Below are 26,770 nucleotides of genomic sequence, written 5' to 3' on the forward strand. Positions count from 1 at the left end.
TATAACATATTAATAATAAAAATTTATTTTAAGATTTATATATGATAAAAATATATATTAATATATTGATTGATATCTTATGTGTGTATATATATATATATATATATATATATATATATATATATATATATATATATATATATTTCTTAATTTAATATCATTTTGATAATAAGAATATAGTGATATGTAATATTAATATTATTGTAATGTATTTTTATATAAAAATATCTATTTGTAATAATACTAAAAATGTGAGAATGATAATAATAATAATGATATTAGTAATAGTAAAAATGATAATTTAAAAATGAAAATTTTCTTTAATAATATAATGATAAAATAATAATAATAATAATAATAATAATAATAATAATAATAATAATAATAATAATAATAATAATAATAATAATAATAAGAGAAGGAGGCTGTTTCTTTGCTAAAGCGGGTTCAGAAGATTTCGATGGCGCAAGATATTGGTGCCGGTGCTGCTGCTCATATTTTTACTAGGATAGGTTTTGCTATTGCTAGAGGTGTGGGGGCCCAGATTGTCTCTAGGCTTCCCACTAATTTTTTGTAAGTTTTAAAACTTTTAAGTTAATATAATTTCCATTTCCATAATAATAATAATAATAATAATAATAACCATGTTAATAATAATCAGTTTTATCATAAGCTTCGTGTTAAATTTTCTAATTTCATAACTACAGTTCCTATAATATAAATTCATAACCATTTTCATAAATTTATCATATCAACTTATATTATAGATTTTATAATATTAATGTTATTAACATGTTCCAAATCATGTTAATAATAATAAAAATAATAGTAATACTAATAATAATAATATTATTAATGATAATACTAATAATTCTTAAATGATAATACTAATAATAATAATGATAATAATGTAAATTATATTAATGATATTGATAATCATATTAATAATATTAACATAATAATAATCATAATACTTATATTAATATTATTAAAAATAATAATAATAACACTAAATGATAATACTTAATCATATATCAACATTAATTAATAATAATAATAATAATAATCATAATTGTAATTATAATCATGATAATAATAATAAATGATAACTAATACTTATATTAGTAATAATTATAATAACAAGAACAATAACAACAACGACAACAACAACAACAACAACAACAACAACAACAACAACAACAACAACAACAACAACAACAACAACAACAACAACAACAACAACAACAGCAGCAGCAGCAGCAGCAACAGCAATAACAACAACAACAATAATAATAATAATAATAATAACAAATTTTGAAAACTACCTTAAATGAAATGATTTCCAAAAATAACAGCCCATACCCGGGCTCGAACCCCTGACCTCTTGCTTAACCCGAAACACGCTTAACCATTCAACCAATTCGGTTTTTCTGTTTATATATCCGACCCAAACACCTTTAATCCGTATTAATTAACTGTTTTTCCTTTTCTTCTTCTTCATCTATTAAGCCAACCAGAGCCCATATTAAAACTTACTAAATCAAATTTAAGATATGAATTAGGATACGTATTTGAAACAGACGACATCCATGGTGGTTGATTTGGATTAACAGAGAAAAAGAAAAAAAAATATAAGTAAAATGGCTGTAACAGCCTTCGCAAAGAACAACACAAACTCGATCATTGATTTCGAGTTTTAGGACGTTTTAGAAAATAATTACAACATGAATTGTGTTTCAAAACACTCCTAGAAACTTTAAGAATCATTAATTTAACTTAAATCATAACAGAAACTTCGAATTCGATCATAGAAGAATGTTTGACTTTTTTAAAACGAATCTTTGACTCGAAAATTTACAATCACTACGAAAAATTGAAACTTGAAAATTTACAGTTAGTTTGAGTAAGAGATTCCAAACACAACTGCATTTTTACATTTTGAAATTTGATTCAAAATTAAGGGTTAGCTAAAAAGTTATGGCAACAGAGTATCGAGCTTTTTCTTTTATATAATTTTTGTTTTTATTTTCTTTTCACTCGCAGGTAGAGGTAGCATTATATAAGGTTAGTAATCGAATATGTGAAGCAGTACATGACATGGTCGATTGAAATCGACTTGTAACAAACTGGCGACAGGGACAAAAAAAATCCAGCAGAAAAAGAAAAAGATATACTGTTTGATCGCGATATATGTATAACATATATGAATTTCATCTAAAAGCAATTACAAATAGAAACAAAATTTAAAGAAAGTTAGATAGTGATATAAAACTGATTCATTTATAAATTTATTGTTATATCATTTTTATTAATAATTACATATAATTACATTAATAATAATAATTTTATTAATAATAATAAATTATAATAGTACTGATAATAATATTTATTAATAATAATGATATGAATAATAATGAGTTGTTTTATATCAATAATTATAAAAATATTAGTAAGTTTAGTAATAATAATAATACTAATAATATTAATAATAATATTACTAATTATATTAGAAATAAATAATAATAACAATAATGATATTAATAATATTAATAATGATAAGAATAACATTTAGTAATAATAATAACAATTCTAACTGTATCAAATTTCATGTATATATATATATATATCTTATATATAATAATATTAGTAATACTGATATTAATGTAAATATTAAGGTTCATTTTAAAAATAATGAAAGCAATAATATTAACATAATAACTATATCCTAACTTGTAATTAAATTTAATATATTAGTTTTATGTATTATTAATTATGTAATATTTAATAATTATATAATATATATTATATAGTAGTATATATTTAATATTTAATATTTATACTTTTTAATATATATATATATATATATATATATATATATATATATATATATATATATATATATATATATATATATATATATATATATATATATATATATATATATATATATATATATATATAGTGGTAGGATCAAGAGGGAAGTAACCATTCGGGGGGAAGCGGGGGGAAGCAAAAACTTTTTTTTTCGTTTTTTGAAAAAACTTTGTTCACGAACATTATAGATGAGATGAAAATATGAATATTTAGTAGAGACACTTTGTGATAAATGTTTTTATTTTGGCAGGAAAACGCTCGAAGAAGTAATATATAACAATTATCGTGTTTTTCGAGCGTATTTTGAGATTTTAGCTATTGGGTTTTCGATATTAGGGTTTAGATATTAGGGTTTATAGGGTTTAGATATTAGGGTTTAGAAATTTAGGGTTTAGGGTTTAGATTTAGGGTTTAGATTTAGGATTTAGATTGAGTTTTTAACACGAACGGTTTAGAGTTTATAATTCCATAAACCCAAAACACCAAACCCTAAACCCTAAACTCTAAACCCTAAATCGGGCTAAATTTTACTTCATAAAACATGGAAAAAAAACGTTCATATTCTTCACAAACAATATTATCTTGAATGTTATTTTTGTCGATCGTTTTCCCGCCTAAATAATAACATTCATCACGAAGTGTCTCTTCTAAATGTTCATATTTTTGTGTGATCTTGATGCCGGAAAAAAAAATTCCAAAAAAACGAAAAAAAAAAAATTTTGCTTCCCCCCGCTTCCCCCCGATTGGTTACTTCCCCATTGATCCCGCCCCTATATATATATAATATATATATATATATATATATATATATATATATATATATATATATATATATATATATATATATATATATATATATATATATATATATATATATAATAATGACATACAGAAATCATATATATGTATTTATATAAATTTATTTTTGATAACCACTTTATCATCTAGTATATCATTTTACATATTTAATTCTAATAATAAAATTGTATTTTATTATTTCAAATTAGCATATATACTTATATATATATATATATATATATATATATATATACACATATTTATTTACAAATAATTGTTCGTGAATCGTCGGAAATAGTCATAGGTCAAATGAATTCATGAAAATACTTCAAAATTTTTGAGACTTCAATATTACAGACTTTGCTTATCGTGTCGGAAACATATAAAGATTAAGTTTAAATTTGGTCGGGAATTTCTGGTTCGTCACAGCCTGTGATAGCCGAATGAGGGAGTCGAAAGGGTTGCCGAAAAAGATACAAAGCACAACCCACCCAAACGGAGCAACCCAAGAACGAAAGGAGATGATAACTTACCAAATGAGACTCAAGGGCACAGAATGCGCAAGGCATTCGTCGCCTGCGCCGCCGGAGAAGACAAAAGGAAGACGGCCGACAACCCTATTAGCCGGAAAATAGCAAAACCTGAAAGATCTGGAAGAAAGGCTTAAAAGAAAGCGAAAACAAGGATCATCGGACCTCCGGCGAGGTGCCGGAGGCCAGGACGGCGCCGGAAAAAGCTAGGGTTACAATGCAAAGAAGATAGAAGGCAGAGAGTTTTGTCTAGAGAGAGGGGTTTGTTTTTTTTAAATGGTTAATTAAGAGTAAAAAGTTGAGCATTACAAATGATTGCTAGGAGTAAGCTTCAAAGACAAATATGAAATAAATGTATATTGAGTTAAGGCAACTCTCTATCTTGCGTTAAAAGTTGGTGTTGGCGCACGCTAACAGCTGGTGATGATGGGTAATGTGGCACCATCTCTCACGCCAGCCAGCCTCTCAACGGCTCTTTACGAGTTAGCCCCTATTATTATTGTTTTTTAATTTTTTTTCGACGACTATAGCATTTAATATTAAAAAATTAAAATTAAATAGAAATGATCATAAGCTATCCGTTAAAAAATTAATATATATATATATATATATATATATATATATATATATATATATATATATATATATATATATATATATATATATATATATATTATTAAACCTACTTTTACTCAACTATAGATACAACTAATTTCATTCAACTATTGTGCACAAAAATAATACCATTTCTTCCGACTTTTACTCAATTTCATCGACCTTTTATTACATTCCACAAAACAAAACAAAATGTCTAAATTCAACAACAACTTTTACAACTATATGTTAAACAATCTCATCATCGAATAATTCATCTTCCAATCAAACTAACAATTCGTCTCCAAGTCAAACTATTTTTCATAATTTACACCAAATCAAAACGCATCCTATCAACAACAACAACAACAACAACAATTCGTTCAACCACAACAACAAATACCATTTTTATAACAAATCAATTTCACAACAACTCAACAACCATTTTCCTTTAACCAACTATAATTCTTTTTATAACAAATGTGATAGTTAAAGCTAAGGGGTATAAAATACTATTAAATTTTAGCAGGAAATACTATTAAATACGATACAATTTTACACAAGATATTTATTTATTTATAGAATGGATATACTTAAACCTTGCTACAACACTTATAGGCAGTGTACCTAATCGTACAGTAGTGTAGTTTTTAGTAAGTCCGGTTCGTTCCACAGGAAAAATCTTTTAATCAAAGCTTAACGCTATATTAGTTTTATTTTATAAAAATGCAAATATATATATAAGTAATATTATTATTATAAAGGGGGGTTTTTACCGTTTAATGACCGGTTTGTCGAATTTAAAAACTTTAGTTGCAGTTAAAACAAAATGTATAATATTAAATAAATAAAAGACTTAATTTAAAGCGTAAAGTAAATAACGATAATGAAATTGCGATAAATAAAAGTGCGATAAAATAAACTTGCGATAATTAAAAAGTACGATAATTAAAAGTGCAATTAAATACAATAACAAAAAATAAAAATGCGATAATTAGAAGTGCAATTAAATATAAAATAAAGGAAATTAAATATGAAATAAAAGAATTATGCTTATTTAAACTTCCGTAATCATGATGTTTGACGTGTTGATTTTAGTTTTATGCCCATGGGTTAATTGTCCTTTGTCCTGGATTATTTAATATGTCCGTCTGGTTTTTGTCCATAACAGTCCATCAGTAATAAATATAAAGTGCGAGTGTCCTCGTCAAATTATCCTTATACCCGAAGTTAAATATTCCAACTAATTGGGGACTTAAACTGTAACAAGATTTTAATACTTTGTTTAATAATTACACCAGGATGTCGACTGAGTGTAACCCAAGGTTTTAATACTTTGTTATCAATTATGCCAAGTGTCCTTGTACATAATTTCACCCCTGTTTTAATAATTCTAGTGGCTATTAATCCATTCCCGTGTCCGGTTAAATGAACGATTATTCGTACATATAAATACCCCGCTCATCGTGTCCGATCGAGTGTAAATGGTTATTTATAGGGACGCCCAATTGTAAATCTTTATATTAACATTAACAAACTATCATTTAGTTAAACAAATATAAAGTCCATTAATAGCCCATAGTCTAATTTCCACAAGTGTCGTTCTTTTGCCCAAACCCCAATTATGGTACAAAGCCCAATTACCCAATTTTAATATTTTTAGCCCAACATCATGATTACTTTGGATTAAATAAGCATAATAATAACTTAGCTACGAGACATTAAATTAAAAAGGTTGAACATAACTTACAATGATTAAAAATAGCGTAGCATTACACGGACAGAATTTCGACTTACACCCTTACAACATTCGCTAACACACCCTTATTATTATAAATTAAAATTAAAATTAAAATTATAATATAAATATAAATATTATACGTTGAATGAGGAGAAGAAAAAGATGTGTGTTTTTGCGTCCAAAACTCGCGAACTTTATAGGACAGGCCTGGAAAAAGGGCTCATGCGATCACATGGGCTTTGCCCTTCAAGGCCATGCGATCGCATGGCCAGCTGGGGAGACTCAAAAGTCTTTGTTTTTTTATGCCGACGGTTTTTAAATATAATATAATATTTATATTAATTTTAAGAATTAATTATATATTATATTATATTCATGTACATAGTTGACTTGAATTTTTTAGTCCGTTGCGTCGAGCGTTGAGAGTTGACTCTGGTCCCGGTTCTGGATATTTGAACGTCCTTGCGTACAATTTAATATCTTGTACTTTGCGTTTTGAATCTTGTACTCTTGTAATTTTGAGACGTTTCTTATCAATAATTGGAACCTCTTTGATTGTCTTTTATACTTTTGAGCTTTTTGGTCGTTTGCGTCTTCAATTCGTCGAATCTGCCTTTTATCTTCACCTTTTATTACTTAAACGAATATCACTTGTAAATAGGACAATTGCAACTAAAAGCTTGTCTTTCTTGAGGAATAATGCTATGAAATATATGTTCGTTTTTAGCATTATCAAATATTCCCACACTTGAGCGTTGCTTGTCCTCAAGCAATATAGTCTTGAAATACTAGAATCACTTCTTTATTCTTCACACTTTGTACATCAGTGATTTCTTTACGGCGGTATAAACAATGGTAGTAACGATGTGGTTTACAGTCCCACATGACTATAAAATTTAGATCCATTAAGGAAATTGGATCTTTATGAAAACATTTGTTCTTTTTAAAATTAAATCTAGTTTTTACACTAGATAAGTTTTCCGGAATAACCCTTCACCGGTGTTTGCAAAATATTTTTGTGGGTTTGGTGGGTTTCAGATTTGAAAATTTTAGCTCAGAACTTGTGGTTTTGTGTCACCCACTTGCTAACCTTGTATTAGGAAAGCAACACGTCCAGTATACTTGCTCCGTATATTACCTTTCGGTAAACTATCGTCCGGTTGTAAAGGAAAGCGTTGAACAAGCAACTGTTAAGGCAATGTCCCCTGACATGCTTTTAATTATGGTCTATAACGTGTCGGGCGCAATTACTATCCTTTGTAGGAGCAATAGTAAAGCTCACCCTTATAATTTTCCGGTCTGGCACAAGGTCCTGTCTTTGACCATGCTATGCAACCACCGTTCTTACGGTTGACACCTGATTTGGTTCAGATGACCTAATGAATTCTAGGTGAATTCCTAGGATTTTACATTCAATGGTAATGAACGTATTGAAAATGAGTTTTCAGAAAACAAATCGGTTTATAATTTGATCAAAATATTTTCTCGTTCAAGCTCGAGTTTAGATATCATTGAATTCCATGAGTTTGTAATTCTCAATCTTTAAGGTCAATCTCTAGGATTGAGTAATATCAGTCTTAAAAGCTGATTTTTAATCTTTAAAGGAGATTATCCTTTCTGGGGATCTGATTCATTAGTCTTATCAAGCTAATTTGCACGGTGCCCCCCATTGTACGAGATAAATCCTTCTCATGGTTAGGATAAATCTGACCACTTGACGACCCTGTTTTATGCTGAGGTCTGTGAATTTCCTGCTGATTTTAGAGATGACTTTTCTAGATTTTTCATCAACCTACAGCTGGTCTGGACGACAACTTCATGACCTAAATCAAGAAGCGCGTTTCTTTTTCGAAAGACTTTACTTTCTTTTAACGATGGAATTGATTCATCGTGTAGATCCATCTCTTCTTTTCTTTCATCGGGTAAAACAGTTTAGTTTAGTCCAAAGCAAAAGTATCTTCAATTATTTGTTACAGAAATATGTGACATATGTTTAAGATAACTTGGTAATTTTTCCCACACTTGGCTTTTATTTTCCTTTTTATTGTCCTCTATTCCATTTTAAATGAATTTTAACATTTTGGTTTGTTTCTCAATTTATGTCCTTTCCGAGGTGACAATAATTTCGGTGTTAACACCTAGTTTTATCGTTCATAAATATGTATAAACATGATTTTGAGTTCATTTAATTGAAAATTTTGAAAAATTTTACTAGAATTGGGTAGTCAGTATATAAGACTAGGGCTTTTCTTTATTATCAGAGAGCACTAGATTCTAATACAACTACTACGTTACTAGTATTTTTAATGGTAACCAAGTGTTTAAGATAAAAATTTTAAAAATCTGAAAGAATTTAACCCCTTCCCACACTTAAGATCTTGCAATGCCCTCATTTGCAAGAAATCAGTAACAATTTAAATTATTGAGGGTGATTAGCGTAGAAATGATTAAATTTTACCAAAGTTTCCAAACATATTGGCGTTTGTTTGCTGAATGATAAATGGTGCATATCATTTGTTCATTCCGTCTGTTGTTACATCACATTTATTTGTCATCTTGTCGTCAAAATTAGTAGCTTTTGCTGAACTTAATGCCAGTCTTTGAAAATGCGCTGTTTTACCCTGTTTGTACAATTTACAATATACATACATACAAATATAAACATGCATGGAAATTTGAAATGGGACTTAATATCCCACTTTCAAATCCTAAATATGAAATATTAGTACACAATAATAATAAAAATGATAAAGATTACATAATTATATTCAATAACATAAGTTTAAACATGAATAAGTAAAAAGATAAAAACATAAAAATCATATAAATAACCAAATGGAACTAAATCAGTCTGGATATGGGTTCCAGTTCATCTCGTCAGGTGGGTTCCATTGTTGGTTATAGGTGTTTTGATAGGCTTGGTTATAGTCATACCGGTTAAAGGGTGGTCGGATATCGGGGTTGTGTGGCAGAAAATGAGCAGGTCAAGTAGGTACATAGTTATTTGGTACCTGATATGATAGCTGGATCATGATTTGGTGCTGATGAACTAACCAGCTATCGTGTTGGCGTCGCCTATAATCCTCGTATACTCGCTCGGAGTTCCACTGCTCATACATACTATGTCTGGCCGCGTTCGTCATTGCTTCCTCATCTATACGAACGTGGACGTTAAGAATAGCATCTCGAAAGACATCCCTAACGTCTTCCGCCTCCTCCATTTGTAGTGACCCGAACTTTTCCATGTTTATATATATATTAAATGAAATTGTTATTTACATGATTAAGTGTTTCCAACATGTTAAGCAATCAAACTTGTTAAGACTTGATTAATTGAAATAGGTTTCATATAGACAATTGACCACCCAAGTTGACCGGTGATTCACGAACGTTAAAACTTGTAAAAACTATACGATGACATATATATGGTTATATATATAGTTAACATGATTTTATTATAAGTATGTATCTCATTAGGTATTTTAACAATGAGTTATATACATAAAAATGAGACTATTAATTTAAGAAACTCGAAAACGATATATATAACGATTATCGTTATAACAACGTCTTACTAGGTACATATGAATCATATTAAGATATTGATACACTTGGTTAATTATGTTAAATTATAAGTAAATATATTATTAAGTGTTTTAACAATGAAATACATATGTAAAAATAAGACTACTAACTTAATGATTTCGAAACGAGACATATATGTAACGATTATCGTTGTAACGACATTTAACTGTATATATATCATACTAAGATATATTATATATCATAATATCATGATAATATAACAATTTAACATCTAATTTGTTATAATAAATAATGGGTTAACAACATTCAACAAGATCGTTAACCTAAAGGTTTCAAAACAACATTTACATGTAACGACTAACGATGACTTAACGACTCAGTTAAAATGTATATACATGTAGTGTTTTAATATGTATTCATACACTTTTGAAAGACTTCAAGACACTTATCAAAATACTTCTACTTACAAAAAATGCTTACAATTACATCCTCGTTCAGTTTCATCAACAATTCTACTCGTATGCACCCGTATTCGTACTCGTACAATACACAGCTTTTAGATGTATGTACTATTGGTATATACACTCCAATGATCAGCTCTTAGCAGCCCATGTGAGTCACCTAACACATGTGGGAACCATCATTTGACAACTAGCATAAAATATCTCATAAAATTACAAAAATATGAGTAATCATTCATGACTTATTTACATGAAAACAAAATTACATATCCTTTATATCTAATCCATATACCAACGACCATAAACACCTACAAAAACTTTCATTCTTCAATTTTCTTCATCTAATTGATCTCTCTCAAGTTCTATCTTCAAGTTCTAAGTGTTCTTCATAAATTCCAAAAGTTCTAGTTTCATAAAATCAAGAATACTTCCAAGATTGCAAGTTTACTTCCAAGTTTTCTAAATCCATTCCAAGTAATCATCCAAGATCGAGAAACCTTTGTTACTTGCAGTAGGTTATCTTTCTAATACAAGGTAATAATCATATTCAAACTTTAATTCAATTTCTATAACTATAACAATCTTATTTCGAGTGGAAATCTTACTTGAAATTGTTTTCATGTCATGATTCTGCTTCAAGAACTTTCAAGCCATCCAAGGATCCTTTGAAGCTAGATCTATTTTTGTCATTTCCAGTAGGTTTATCCAAGGAACTTGAGGTAGTAATGATGTTCATAACATCATTCTATTCATACATATAAAGCTATCTTATTCGAAGGTTTAAACTTGTAATCACTAGAACATAGTTTAGTTAATTCTAAACTTGTTCGCAAATAAAAGTTAATCCTTCTAAATTGACTTTTAAAATCAACTAAACACATGTTCTATATCTATATGATATGCTAACTTAATGATTTAAAACCTGGAAACACGAAAAACACCGTAAAACCGGATTTACGCCGTCGTAGTAACACCGCGGGCTGTTTTGGGTTAGTTAATTAAAAACTATGATAAACTTTGATTTAAAAGTTGTTATTCTGGGAAAATGATTTTTATTATGAACATGAAACTATATCCAAAAATTATGGTTAAACTCAAAGTGGAAGTATGTTTTCTAAAATGGTCATCTAGACGTCGTTCTTTCGACTGAAAAGACTACCTTTACAAAAACGACTTGTAACTTATTTTTCTGACTCTAAACCTATACTTTTTCTGTTTAGATTCATAAAAAAGAGTTCAACATGAAACCATAGCAATTTGATTCACTCAAAACGGATTTAAAATGAAGAAGTTATGGGTAAAACAAGATTGGATAATTTTTCTCATTTTAGCTACGTGAAAATTGGTAACAAATCTATTCCAACCATAACTTAATCAACTTGTATTATATATTATGTAATCTTGAGATACCATAGACACGTATACAATGTTTCGACCTATCATGTCGACACATCTATATATATTTCGGAACAACCATAGACACTCTATATGTGAATGTTGGAGTTAGCTATACGGGGTTGAGGTTGATTCCAAAATATATATAGTTTGAGTTGTGATCAATACTGAGATACGTATACACTGGGTCGTGGATTGATTCAAGATAATATTTATTGATTTATTTCTGTACATCTAACTGTGGACAACTAGTTGTAGGTTACTAACGAGGACAGCTGACTTAATAAACTTAAAACATCAAAATATATTAAAAGTGTTGTAAATATATTTTGAACATACATTGATATATATGTATATATTGTTATAGGTTCGTGAATCAACCAGTGGCCAAGTCTTACTTCCCGACGAAGTAAAAATCTGTGAAAGTGAGTTTCATTACTCCCTTTTTAAATGCTTTTGCAATATATATTTTTGGGACTGAGAATATATGCGCTTTTATAAATATTTTACGAAATAGACACAAGTAATCGAAACTACATTATATGGTTGAATGATCGAAACTGAGTATGCCCTTTTTATTAAGTCTGGTAATCTAAGAATTAGGGAACAGACACCCTAATTGACGCGAATCCTAAAGATAGATCTATTGGGCCTAACAAACCCCATCCAAAGTACCGGATGCTTTAGTACTTCGAAATTTATATCATATCCGAAGGGTGTCCCGGAATGATGGGGATATTCTTATATATGCATCTTGTTAATGTCGGTTACCAGGTGTTCACCATATGAATGATTTTTATCTCTATGTATGGGATGTGTATTGAAATATGAAATCTTGTAGTCTATTGTTACGATTTGATATATATAGGTTAAACCTATAACTCACCAACATTTTTGTTGACGTTTAAAGCATGTTTATTCTCAGGTGAATACTAAGAGCTTCCACTATTTCATACTAAAATAAGGACAAGATTTGGAGTCCATGTTTGTATGATATTGTGTAAAAACTGCATTCAAGAAACTAATTTCGATGTAACATATTTGTATTGTAAACCATTATGTAATGGTCGTGTGTAAACAGGATATTTTAGATTATCATTATTTGATAATCTACGTAAAGCTTTTTAAACCTTTATTTATGAAATAAAGGTTATGGTTTGTTTTAAAAATGAATGCAGTCTTTGAAAAACGTCTCATATAGAGGTCAAAACCTCGCAACGAAATCAATTAATATGGAACGTTTTTAATCAATAATAACGGGACATTTCAGTTGGTATCCGAGCGTTGGTCTTAGAGAACCAGAAAATTTGCATTAGTGTATCTTATCGAGTTTGTTAGGATGCATTAGTGAGTCTGGACTTCGACCGTATTTTCTTTAAAAATGATTGCTTAACAATTTTGTTGGAAACTATATATTATTAACATGTATATATTATGTGATATATTAATCTCTTAAACATGTTTGATATTGTGTGATAGATGTCTACCTCTAGCACAAATCCCATTGACTCACCTAATAATAACGAAGAGTCGAATATATATTGGACTGATTCACAAGTTCCCGAAGAAGAACCGGAAGAAGAATCAGAACCGGAAGAAGAATCAGAACCGGAAGAGGAGGAACCGGAGGAGGAAATAGAACCGGTGAGGGGAAATAATAAAACGGTTAAGTAAAAGAAAATCCTCAACCAACCGATCAAGGTTAATTATGGTCAATGGTGTTTCCGCTAAGGAAGCAAAATATTGGGAGGATTACCAATTCTCCAATGAATCGGATTCCGACGAGAATTCCGATGATGTTATAGAAATTACCCCAACTGAATTTAAAAAGGCAAAAGAAAATAATAAGGGAAAGGGCATAAAAATAGAGAAATCTAATTCCAACCCCGATGAACTTTATATGTATCGTCAAACCCCGAAGCCCTTAAGTTGTAACAATGATCCGGGAACCTCTAAACCACCAGGTTTTTCTAAACCGTTGTGGAAAATGACAGCTCGTATTAGGGGAACATCATATATCCCTAGAAACTTGGCAAAATGAACCAAAACCAAAGAAGAAGAAACGAGCGAGTCGGAATAAGATAGTTGTATTCGTGTGGTGTAATATATGTAATATAGTGTGCTTATGCTTTATGATATATGTAAAAATTGCTTGTATTAATAAGTATTTTTTTTTTTATGAATCTAACTCTTGTCTATTTTACAGTATAAAAACACAAAATGGATAGACAACCCAATATTTTAAGAGACCTACCCGGAGACATGATTGATGAAATCTTGTCTAGAGTCGGTCAGAATTCCTCAGCACAACTATTTAAGGCGAGATCAGTTTGTAAGACATTCGAAGAACGTTCCAAGAATGCCTTGGTTTATAAAAGGCTTTCGTTCGAAAGATGGGGGATATCACATTGGGAAATCCATAAGTTACGATGTGTTTACTTTGACGCATATATTGCGGGGAACCCAAATGCTATTTTACGCGACGGGTTAAGAAATTATTTTGACTCAATATATCCGAATATAGGACTTCATGATTTAGAAAAGGCGGCTAACATGCAACATAAAGAAGCATGCTATGCTTACGGGTTAGTAATGTTCACTTCTCACCAAAGTGAGAAAAAGAACATCGGGCTACAACTATTAAACAAAACGTTCCCACAAGTGACGGAGTCGGTAATTGGGGTAAGAAATGAGGTTTTTAGGTTATTACGAGACTGTTGGTCATTAGGTAACCCTCGTCCCTTTGATGACGTTACAACACGCTGTCTTATCAACGGCCATAACGGTTATGTTCCACAAGACCAAGGATGGGAAGTAGTCCTAGTAAAACCAGAATGTATGACTTGTTTCTGGACGTATGAATTACGTGTCTTTATTGCCTTTGCTGAACGACTTGTGTACTAGCTAGAATTATCTTCACAACTATCTTGTATCAAAGTTATTGTGTGCTATATTTCATGCTTTATGTAAAATAAGCAGTATGGTAAGTTTGTAAAATATTGTATAAAAGTTTGAACGCGAAATATTATTATAATCAGTTTTTCATATAGAATTGTAGTAGTTGAATTGTACATTAGCTACTAAGTATGAACTTAACGGGTAGGTACTACCCGAATTTAAACTTATAAAACGCTAATATGAAGAAAAAGCTTTTATAAATGAGTTCATATTATGCTACGAAATACTATTAACTACTCTTAATATTCTGTATGATTAACTTGTTCCATTTGACAATTTTGAAGGAAATGGCACCGACTACTCGACACACCTTGAATATGAATGAAGAGGAATTCCGTACTTTTATAGCTTCAAACATAGCCACAGTACAGGCTGCGCTACATACCAACAATAACCTTGGATCTAGCAGTACAGGAAATCGTGTAGGATGCACCTACAAAGAATTCACTGCCTGCAAACCTTTGGAATTTGATGGAACCGAAGGACCGATCGGATTGAAACGGTGGACCGAGAAGGTCGAATCGGTGTTTGCCATAAGTAAGTGTACTGAAGAGGACAAAGTGAAGTACGCTACGCATACCTTCACAGGTTCTGCGCTAACATGGTGGAATACCTATCTAGAGCAAGTGGGACAAGATGATGTGTACGCACTACCGTGGTCAGCATTCAAGCACTTGATGAACGAGAAGTACCGTCCCAGAACCGAGGTCAATAAGCTCAAGACAAAACTTAGAGGGTTACGAACCCAAGGATTTGATATTACCACGTACGAAAGACGATTCACAGAATTGTGCCTATTGTGTCCGGGAGCGTTCGAAGATGAGGAAGAGAAGATCGACGCGTTTGTGAAAGGATTACCGGAAAGAATCCAAGAAGATATAAGTTCACACGAGCCCGCCTCCATACAACAGGCATGTAGAATGGCTCACAAACTAGTGAACCAGATTGAGGAAAGAATTAAAGAACAGACGGCTGAAGAGGCCAATTTGAAGCAAGTCAAAAGAAAGTGGGAGGAAAACGGTGATAAGAATCACCAATACAACAACAACAGCAATTACAATAATAATCGCAACAATTATCCCAACAATCGCAACATCAATCGCAACTACAACAAACGGCCCAACAACAACAACAACAACAACAACAACAACAACAACAACAACAACAACAACAACAACAACAACAACAACAACAGCAGCAGCAGCAGCAGCAGCAGCAGCAGCAGCAGCAGCAGCAACAACAACAACAACAACAACAACAATCATCCCAACAACAATAACAACCGCAACAACAACAACAATCAGAAGCAGCTACGCCAAAGGTGTGAAAAGTATCACTCGGGGTTCTGCACCAAATTTTGCAACAAGTGTAAAAGAAATGGTCATAGCGTGGCGAAGTGTGAGGTCTACGGACCAGGGGTTAATAGAACGAAAGGACAAATGGTGTCGGAACGAGTAATGGCGGAGCAAGTAGTGTCGGAGCAAGTTATGCCAATGTAGTTTGTTATAAATGTGGAAAACCGGGCCACATTATTAGAAATTGCCCGAACCAGGAGAACACTAATGGACAAGGCCGCGGAAGAGTTTTCAATATTAATGCGGCAGAGGCACAGGAAGACCCGGAGCTTGTTACGGGTACGTTTCTTATTGACATTAAATCTGCTTACGTTTTATTTGATTAGGGTGCGGATAGAAGCTATATGAGTAGAGATTTTTGTGCTAAATTAAGTTGTCCATTGACGCTGTTGGATAGTAAATTTTTACTCGAATTAGCAAACGGTAAATTAATTTCAGCAGATAATATATGCCGGAATCGAGAAATTAAACTGGGTAGCGAAATATTTAAGATTGATTTGATACCAGTAGAGTTAGGGAGTTTTGATGTAATAGTTGGCATGGACTGGCTGAAGAAGGTGAAAGCAGAGATCGTATGTTATAAAAATGTAATTCGCATTGTACGAGAAGAAGGAGAACCCTTAATGGTGTACGGAGAAAAGGGAAACATGAAGCTACATCTTATTAGTAATTTGAAGGCACAAAAACTAATAAGAAAAGGTTGCTATGCTGTTCTTGCACACGTCGAGAAAGTACAAACTGAAGAAAAGAGCATCAATGATGTTCCAGTCACAAAAGAATTTCCCGATGTATTTCCGAAAGAATTACCGGGACTACCTCCACATCGATCTGTTGAATTTCAAATAGATCTTGTACCAGGAGCTGCACCAATAGCTCGTGCTCCTTATAGACTCGCACCCAGCGAGATGAAAGAACTGCAAAGCCAACTGCAAGAACTATTAGAACGTGGTTTCATTTGACCAAGCACATCACCATGGGGAGCTCCTGTTTTGTTTGTCAAGAAGAAGGATGGTACATTTAGGTTGTGTATTGACTACGGAGAGTTGAACAAACTTACCATCAAAAACCGTTATCCACTACCGAGAATTGATGACTTATTTGATCAACTACAAGGCTCGTCGGTTTATTCGAAGATCGATTTACGTTCTGGATATCATTAAATGCGAGTAAAGGAGGATGATATTCCAAAAACTGCTTTTAGGACGCGTTATGGTCATTACGAGTTTATGGTTATGCCGTTTGGATTGACTAACGCACCAGCTGTGTTCATGGACCTTATGAACCGAGTGTGTGGGCCATATCTTGACAAGTTTGTCATTGTTTTCATCGATGACATACTTATTTACTCAAAGAATGATCAAGAGCACGAAGAACATTTGAGAAAAGTGCTAGAAGTATTGAGGAAAGAAAAACTGTACGCTAAGTTTTCAAAGTGTGCATTTTGGTTGGAAGAAGTTCAATTCCTCGGTCACATAGTGAACAAAGAAGGTATCCAGGTGGACCCGGCAAAGATCGAAACCGTTGAAAAGTGGGAAACCCCAAAAACTCCGAAGCATATATGTCAATTTTTAGGATTGGCTGGTTACTACAGAAGATTCATCCAAGATTTCTCCAAAATAGCAAAACCCTTGACTGCATTAACGCATAAAGGGAAGAAATTGGAATGGAAAGATGAACAAGAGGAGGCGTTTCAATTATTGAAGAAAAAGCTAACTACGGCACCTATATTGTCATTGCCTGAAGGGAATGATGATTTTGTGATTTATTGTGACGCATCAAAGCAAGGTCTCGGTTGTGTATTAATGCAACGAACGAAGGTGATTGCTTATGCGTCTAGACAATTGAAGATTCACGAGCAAAATTATACGATGCATGATTTGGAATTAGGCGCGGTTGTTTTTGCATTAAAGACTTGGAGGCACTACTTATATGGGGTCAAAAGTATTATATATACCGACCACAAAAGTCTTCAACACATATTTAATCAGAAACAACTGAATATGAGGCAGCATAGGTGGATTGAATTGTTGAATGATTACGACTTTGAGATTCATTACCACCCGGGGAAGGCAAATGTGGTAGCCGACGCCTTGAACAGAAAGGACAGAGAACCCATTCGAGTAAAATCTATGAATATAATGATTCACACTAACCTTACTACTCAAATAAAGGAGGCGCAACAAGGAGTTTTAAAAGAGGGAAATTTAAAGGATGAAATACCCAAAGGATCGAAGAAGCATCTTAATATTCGGGAAGACGGAACCCGGTATAGGGCTGAAAGAATTTGGGTACCAAAATTTGGAGATATGAGAGAAATGGTACTTAGAGAAGCTCATAAAACCAGATACTCAATACATCCTGGAACGGGGAAGATGTACAAGGATCTTAAGAAACATTTTTGGTGGCCAGGTATGAAAGCCGATATTGCTAAATATGTAGGAGAATGTTTGACGTGTTCTAAGGTCAAAGCTGAACATCAGAAACCATCAGGTCTACTACAACAACCTGAAATCCCGGAATGGAAATGGGAAAACATTACCATAGATTTCATCACTAAATTGCCAAGGACTGCAAGTGGTTATGATACTATTTGGGTAATAGTTGATCGTCTCACCAAGTCAGCACACTTCCTGCCAATAAGAGAAGATGACAAGATGGAGAAGTTAGCACGACTGTATTTGAAGGAAGTCATCTCCAGACATGGAATACCAATCTCTATTATCTCTGATAGGGATGGCAGATTTATTTCAAGATTCTGGCAGACATTACAGCAAGCATTGGGAACTCGTCTAGACATGAGTACTGCCTATCATCCACAAACTGATGGGCAGAGCGAAAGGACGATACAAACGCTTGAAGACATGCTACGAGCTTGTGTTATTGATTTCGGAAACAGTTAGGATCGACATCTACCGTTACCAGAATTTTCCTACAACAACAGCTACCATTCAAGCATTGAGATGGCGCCGTTTAAAGCACTTTATGGTAGAAAGTGCAGGTCTCCGATTTGTTGGAGTGAAGTGGGGGATAGACAGATTACGGGTCCGGAGATAATACAAGAAACTACCGAGAAAATCATCCAAATTCAACAAAGATTGAAAACCGCCCAGAGTCGACAAAAGAGCTACGCGGACAGTAAAAGAAAAGATATAGAGTTTGAAATTGGAGAAATGGCCATGCTTAAGGTTTCACCTTGGAAAGGCGTTGTTCGATTTGGTAAACGGGGGAAACTAAATCCAAAGTACATTGGACCATTCAAGATTATAGATCGTGTCGGACCAGTAGCTTACCAACTAGAGCTACCTCAACAACTCGCGGCTGTACATAACACTTTCCACGTCTCAAACTTGAAGAAATGTTTTGCTAAAGAAGATCTCACTATTCCGTTGGACGAAATCCAAATCAATGAAAAACTTCAATTCATTGAAGAACCCGTCGAAATAATGGATCGTGAGGTTAAGAGACTTAAACAATACAAGATACCGATTGTTAAGGTTCGATGGAATGCTCGAAGAGGACCCAAGTTCACCTGGGAGCGTGAAGATCAGATGAAGAAGAAATACCCGCATTTATTTCTAGAAGATACGTCAACACCTCCAACTGCTTAAAATTTCGGGACAAAATTTATTTAACGGGTAGGTACTGTAGTGACCTGAACTTTTCCATGTTTATATATATATTAAATGAAATTGTTATTTACATGATTAAGTGTTTCCAACATGTTAAGCAATCAAACTTGTTAATACTTGATTAATTGAAATAGGTTTCATATAGACAATTGACCACCCAAGTTGACCGGTGATTCACGAACGTTAAAACTTGTAAAAACTATACGATGACATATATATGGTTATATATATAGTTAACATGATTTTATTATAAGTATGTATCTCATTAGGTATTTTAACAATGAGTTATATACATAAAAATGAGACTATTAATTTAAGAAACTCGAAAACGTTATATATAACGATTATCGTTATAACAACGTCTTACTAGGTACATATGAATCATACTAAGATATTGATACACTTGGTTAATTATATTAAATGATAAGTAAATATATTATTAAGTGTATTAACAATGAAATACATATGTAAAAATAAGACTACTAACTTAATGATTTCGAAACGAGGCATATATGTAATGATTATCGTTGTAACGACATTTAACTGTATATATATCATACTAAGATATATTATATATCATAATATCATGATAATATAACAATTTAACATCTCATTTGTTATAATAAACAATGGGTTAACAACATTCAACAAGATCGTTAACCTAAAGGTTTCAAAACAACGTTTACATGTAACGACTAACGATGACTTAACGACTTAGTTAAAATGTATATACATGTAGTGTTTTAATATGTATTCATACACTTTTGAAAGACTTCAAGACACTTATCAAAATACTTCTACTTAACAAAAATTCTTACAATTACATCCTCGTTCAGTTTCAACAACAATTCTACTCGTATGCACCCGTATTCGTACTCGTACAATACACAGCTTTTAGATGTATGTACTATTGGTATATACACTCCAATGATCAGCTCTTAGCAGCCCATGTGAGTCACCTAACATATGTTGGAACCATCATTTGGCAACTAGCATGAAATATCTCATAAAATTACAAAAATATGAGTAATCATTCATGACTTATTTACATGAAAACAAAATTACATATCCTTTATATCTAATCCATACACCAACGACCAAAAACACCTACAAACACTTTCATTCTTCAATTTTATTCATCTAATTGATCTCTCTCAAGTTCTATCTTCAAGTTCTAAGTGTTCTTCATAAATTCCAAAAGTTCTAGTTTCATAAAATCAAGAATACTTCCAAGATTGCAAGTTTACTTCCAAGTTTTCTAAATCCATTCCAAGTAATCATTCAAGATCAAGAAACCTTTGTTACTTACAGTAGGTTATCTTTCTAATACAAGGTAATAATCATATTCAAACTTTAATTCAATTTCTATAACTATAACAATCTTATTTCGAGTGGAAATCTTACTTGAAATTGTTTTCGTGTCATGATTCTGCTTCAAGAACTTTCAAGCCATCCAAGGATCCTTTGAAGCTAGATCTATTTTTCTCATTTCCAGTAGGTTTATCCAAGGAACTTGAGGTAGTAATGATGTTCATAACATCATTCTATTCATACATATAAAGCTATCTTATTCGAAGGTTTAAACTTGTAATCACTAGAACATAGTTTAGTTAATTCTAAACTTGTTCGCAAATAAAAGTTAATCCTTCTAACTTGAATTTTAAAATCAACTAAACACATGTTCTATATCTATATGATATGCTAACTTAATGATTTAAAACCTGGAAACACGAAAAACACCGTAAAACCGGATTTACGCCGTCGTAGTAACACCGCGGGCTGTTTTGGGTTAGTTAATTAAAAACTATGATAAACTTTGATTTAAAAGTTTTTATTCTGGGAAAATGATTTTTATTATGAACATGAAACTATATCCAAAAATTATGGTTAAACTCAAAGTGGAAGTACGTTTTCTAAAATGGTCATCTAGACGTCGTTCTTTCGACTGAAATGACTACCTTTACAAAAACGACTTGTAACTTATTTTCCCGACTATAAATCTATACTTTTTCTGTTTAGATTCATAAAATAGAGTTCAATATGAAACCATAGCAATTTCATTCACTCAAAACGGATTTAAAATGAAGAAGTTATGGGTAAAACAAGATTGGATAATTTTTATCATTTTAGCTACGTGAAAATTGGTAACAAATCTATTCCAACCATAACTTAATCAACTTGTATTGTATATTATGTAATCTTGAGATACCATAGACACGTATACAATGTTTCGACCTATCATGTCGACACATCTATATATATTTCGGAACAACCATAGACACTCTATATGTGAATGTTGGAGTTAGCTATACAGGGTTGAGGTTGATTCCAAAATATATATAGTTTGAGTTGTGATCAATACTGAGATATGTATACACTGGGTCGTGGATTGATTCAAGATAATATTTATCGATTTATTTCTGTACATCTAACTGTGGACAACTAGTTGTAGGTTACTAACGAGGACAGCTGACTTAATAAACTTAAAACATCAAAATATATTAAAAGTGTTGTAAATATATTTTGAACATACTTTGATATATATGTATATATTGTTATAGGTTCGTGAATCAACCAGTGGTCAAGTCTTACTTCCCGACGAAGTAAAAATCTGTGAAAGTGAGTTTCATTACTCCCTTTTTAAATGCTTTTGCAATATATATTTTTGGGACTGAGAATACATGCGCTTTTATAAATGTTTTACGGAATAGACACAAGTAATAGAAACTACATTATATGGTTGAATGATCGAAACTGAGTATGCCCTTTTTATTAAGTCTGGTAATCTAAGAATTAGGGAACAGACACCCTAATTGACGCGAATCCTAAAGATAGATCTATTGGGCCTAACAAACCTCATCCAAAGTACCGGATGCTTTAGTACTTCAAAATTTATATCATATCCGAAGGGTGTCCCGGAATGATGGGGATATTCTTATATATGCATCTTGTTAATGTCGGTTACCAGGTGTTCACCATATGAATGATTTTTATCTCTATGTATGGGATGTGTATTGAAATATGAAATCTTGTGGTCTATTGTTACGATTTGATATATATAGGTTAAACCTATAACTCACCAACATTTTTGTTGATGTTTAAAGCATGTTTATTCTCAGGTGAATACTAAGAGCTTCCGCTGTTGCATACTAAAATAAGGACAAGATTTGGAGTCCATGTTTGTACGATATTGTGTAAAAACTGCATTCAAGAAACTGATTTCGATGTAACATATTTGTATTGTAAACCATTATGTAATGGTCGTGTGTAAACAGGATATTTTAGATTATCATTATTTGATAATCTACGTAAAGCTTTTTAAATCTTTATTTATGAAATAAAGGTTATGGTTTGTTTTAAAAATGAATGCAGTCTTTGAAAAACGTCTCATATAGAGGTCAAAATCTCGCAACGAAATCAATTATATGGAACGTTTTTAATCAATAAGAACGGGACATTTCACCATTTCCTCGTCTGAGCCTCTCTCTACCTGAGGATGAGATCCCTCATAAGGTACCGCCTGGTTACGTCTACTTTTCAATACCTTAGCACCCACATAAACTTTCAATCCTAAGGGCTCAACCTGTTCTCTACAAAGCTGTAATGGACCTCCTTGGTTCCTATCAACACCTAAATACTCTCCAATGAGAGTAACAAAAATACCTCCTCCTATTATACTCCCTTCCTGCATTCCCTCTACCATTTTAGATAAATAAAAAGCAACACAGTAAGGGATATTGACAAAGCTTCTAGGATCCCGAATACACTTTAGGTAGAATAAATCATGTAAGGTACTTTTTTCTTTATTGTGACCTCTCTGTGTAATCGAGTTAGCCAAAAATCTATGAATAATACGAAGCTCGGCTCTGTCAATATGTGTATAGGAGTGTCCTCCTGCTCGTGTAAAAACATCAAAATGTGACATACGCCTCCAAATGGCGTCAGCGTCAAAGTTGCTATCTACCCTTTCACTATAATGAATCAAGTTTGTACAATCGGGTAGTAGCAACTCACCAGGAGTATATATCTGTAAAGCCCTTGCCATGTCCAGCATGGACATTCTGTACATCCTACCGCCAAGGATAAACCTAAGAAATCTTTTATCATCTATTCTAACTATATTTGTATCAAGTGATACAGTACTCATCAACTCAACACACCATTCCTTATATACAGGTCTACGAATGGTGAAAAGACGTTCCCAATCTGTAAAAGAAGAACTGACATACCTTTGAACTAAAAGCTGTCTAACACGGTCAGCTAGATGGACCGTTTCCAAAGGGGCCCAATCGATTACCCTTGGCACCTCTACATTTTTTGTTACCAATTTGAATTTGTTCCTTTGATATGTCTCGTAATCTCTCCATCTCCTATCAAATCTCAGATTAGGATGCAGAGTGTGCTCAGGAATCGTTGGGAATTCTACTGGCTGCCTCATTGGGAATACTATGAATTCATCAACAAACTGTACCGGATCATAATAAGGTATGTGCTGATCAGGCTGTTGTTGTAGTTCTTGTTGTTGTTCTTGTTCGTGTTGCATTTCTGGTTCTAGTTCTGGTGCTGGTGCTGGTCGTCTAGATGATGATGCTCCTGAACCTCCCGTATCGGCTTTCTGCAAAACACATTAAACACAAAATTTGTGCATCCAAATATGCATTAGTGTTAGCAAAATAACAACTTAAAACAATCACTATAACATGTTAAATCAAAATTAAACTTATACACATTTTCACAATTTTTCACAATTCTACACTTTTCAAATAAGCACATATGAAAATGTATACAAAATTCATAAGCATTTAACTCAAATAACATGTCAAATTAGTCATTACTAATAATTAAACAAGTCTCAAATGGCAAATATATCAAATTAATCAAGTTCATGAATTTTGGACTTAAAAAGTCCACTTTAATCTCCAAAAAAAATCATGTTTAGGATCAATGTTTGGATCATTTAACTATCTAAACATGTTACACTACTCAATTTAGCAATAATTCATGACAAAAATCGGCCATAACCTGTCTATATCAAAAAGCCCCAAATTGCTCAAGAACACAAACCCTAGATTTCTAAAAATTTTGAAGTTTTTGGCTTCAAATCATGTTAAATAGCATCAATCTAGGTTATACATACATAAAATACTAACAATTTAACACTAATTACACTAGAAATTAACAAAATTGCATTAGGTAAAAAATTGGTAATTATCACAAATACTAGGAATTTATAGAGTTTAAGGGTGTAATTTTTACCATTTGCTGAAGAATGAGAATCTAGGCATGATTAGAGCAAGAAAAATGACGAATTACGATGGAAAATTGGCGAAATTTGGTGAAGATTTGAGAGAGTTTCGTGTTTGTGTGTGTGTTGTGTGGAGAAGACAGACCTGCTGTCTGTTTTGAGTCTGGCCTGCATTTGGTCCCCATGCGATCGCATGGGTTCCAAGTGCAAACCACATGCGATCGCATGGGGTGCCGGCTACAGTGATTTGGCTTCTTTTTTTTTTAAAGGTTATACTTTATAAAACATAAAATTAATAAAATTTTAAAAATTTGTTTCTTTTTAGGATGAGGGCGTTTCGGATCGATGTCCTAGTCTGTCCCTAGACAAAAATTTTAAAATTTGTCAAATCAAAGCGCGGTTTTAAATGTAAAGATTTTTGGATTTTTTAATATTTTTTGCATACTTTAATTCAATAAGATTAAAAATAATGATAATAAAAGTTCTCGTCCCTCCCTCGGGTAAAGCAATTTCGGTTCAACGACCTAGTCTTCAACTCACGACGAATTTTAAAAATCATATTTTTTACTTAGCGAAATAAAGTAAATTTTTGTTTTTAAATTCACACAACTTAAATTTAAAATATGCATAAAATTAAAAATTCTCATTTTTTAAAAATTAAAAATTCACACCAAACTTATATTATATTTTTGTTTTTATACATACAAACTTAAAAATATCAATTGTTCAAATATTTACAATTTTAAATATATTAATTTAAAAAGTTTACAATATTAATTTAAGATTTATATATTAATTTTAAAAACATGGTAAAAATAAAATTAAAAATCTTTTTGGACTTTTATCCCACTTTAATCAATCAAATATTATCAAAAATATGCGCCCCTCTTTTCGGTAAAGTAATTTCGATTCCATGACCTAATTTAACTCATGACGAATTTTTGAAATATTTTGGGTTGATTGATTAAAGATATTTATACCTTAAGAATAAACGTTAAATTTCGCAGTGATGTAATAAATTTTTGTATGATATCAATAATTTCGGTCGCCAAACCTAATTTTATTCAATACCAATTTAATACTTTATAGCGAACAATTTAGCATTTATTATCAAAAGGTTAAAAATAAAAATAACAAATAAAAACTGTACAGACTTACCTGTGAGATAGTATTCTTAGTTATATGATCTATCTCATTCATAAGATAGTCGGTTTAATTGGTTTTCCATAGCTACATAGGCGTAACCTCGAGCATTCAGTGTTTTTTCTTCTAAACATATGAACGGTCCATCTCTGCATAAAGTAACAAATTCGGTATTTGAATAGGTTTGATTATTTGAACATTTACCTCCATGTGACCATTTTCCGCATTTGTGAGATCTTTCTAGGTGTCGTGCTCTTCTTTTCGCTGCGGATTTTGATTTTCTTTTACCAAATTGTAATTTATTATCTTCGCATCTGGATTCTTTTCTTACTCCGTCCAATCTTTTTCTGATTACTGATACTAGTTCACTCGGAAGTGTGTCATTATTACGTTTAGTGATCAAAGCGTGTAGCATTAGACCATGGTTTAGTTCACAGGAAGTCTTCATTTCGTAAAAATCTAAAAAAAATAAAAATTCAGAATGGGGGGAGAAGACTAGTT

The sequence above is a fragment of the Rutidosis leptorrhynchoides genome, chromosome 2 (assembly GCF_046630445.1).
Source record: "Rutidosis leptorrhynchoides isolate AG116_Rl617_1_P2 chromosome 2, CSIRO_AGI_Rlap_v1, whole genome shotgun sequence".
NCBI lineage: Eukaryota > Viridiplantae > Streptophyta > Magnoliopsida > Asterales > Asteraceae > Rutidosis > Rutidosis leptorrhynchoides.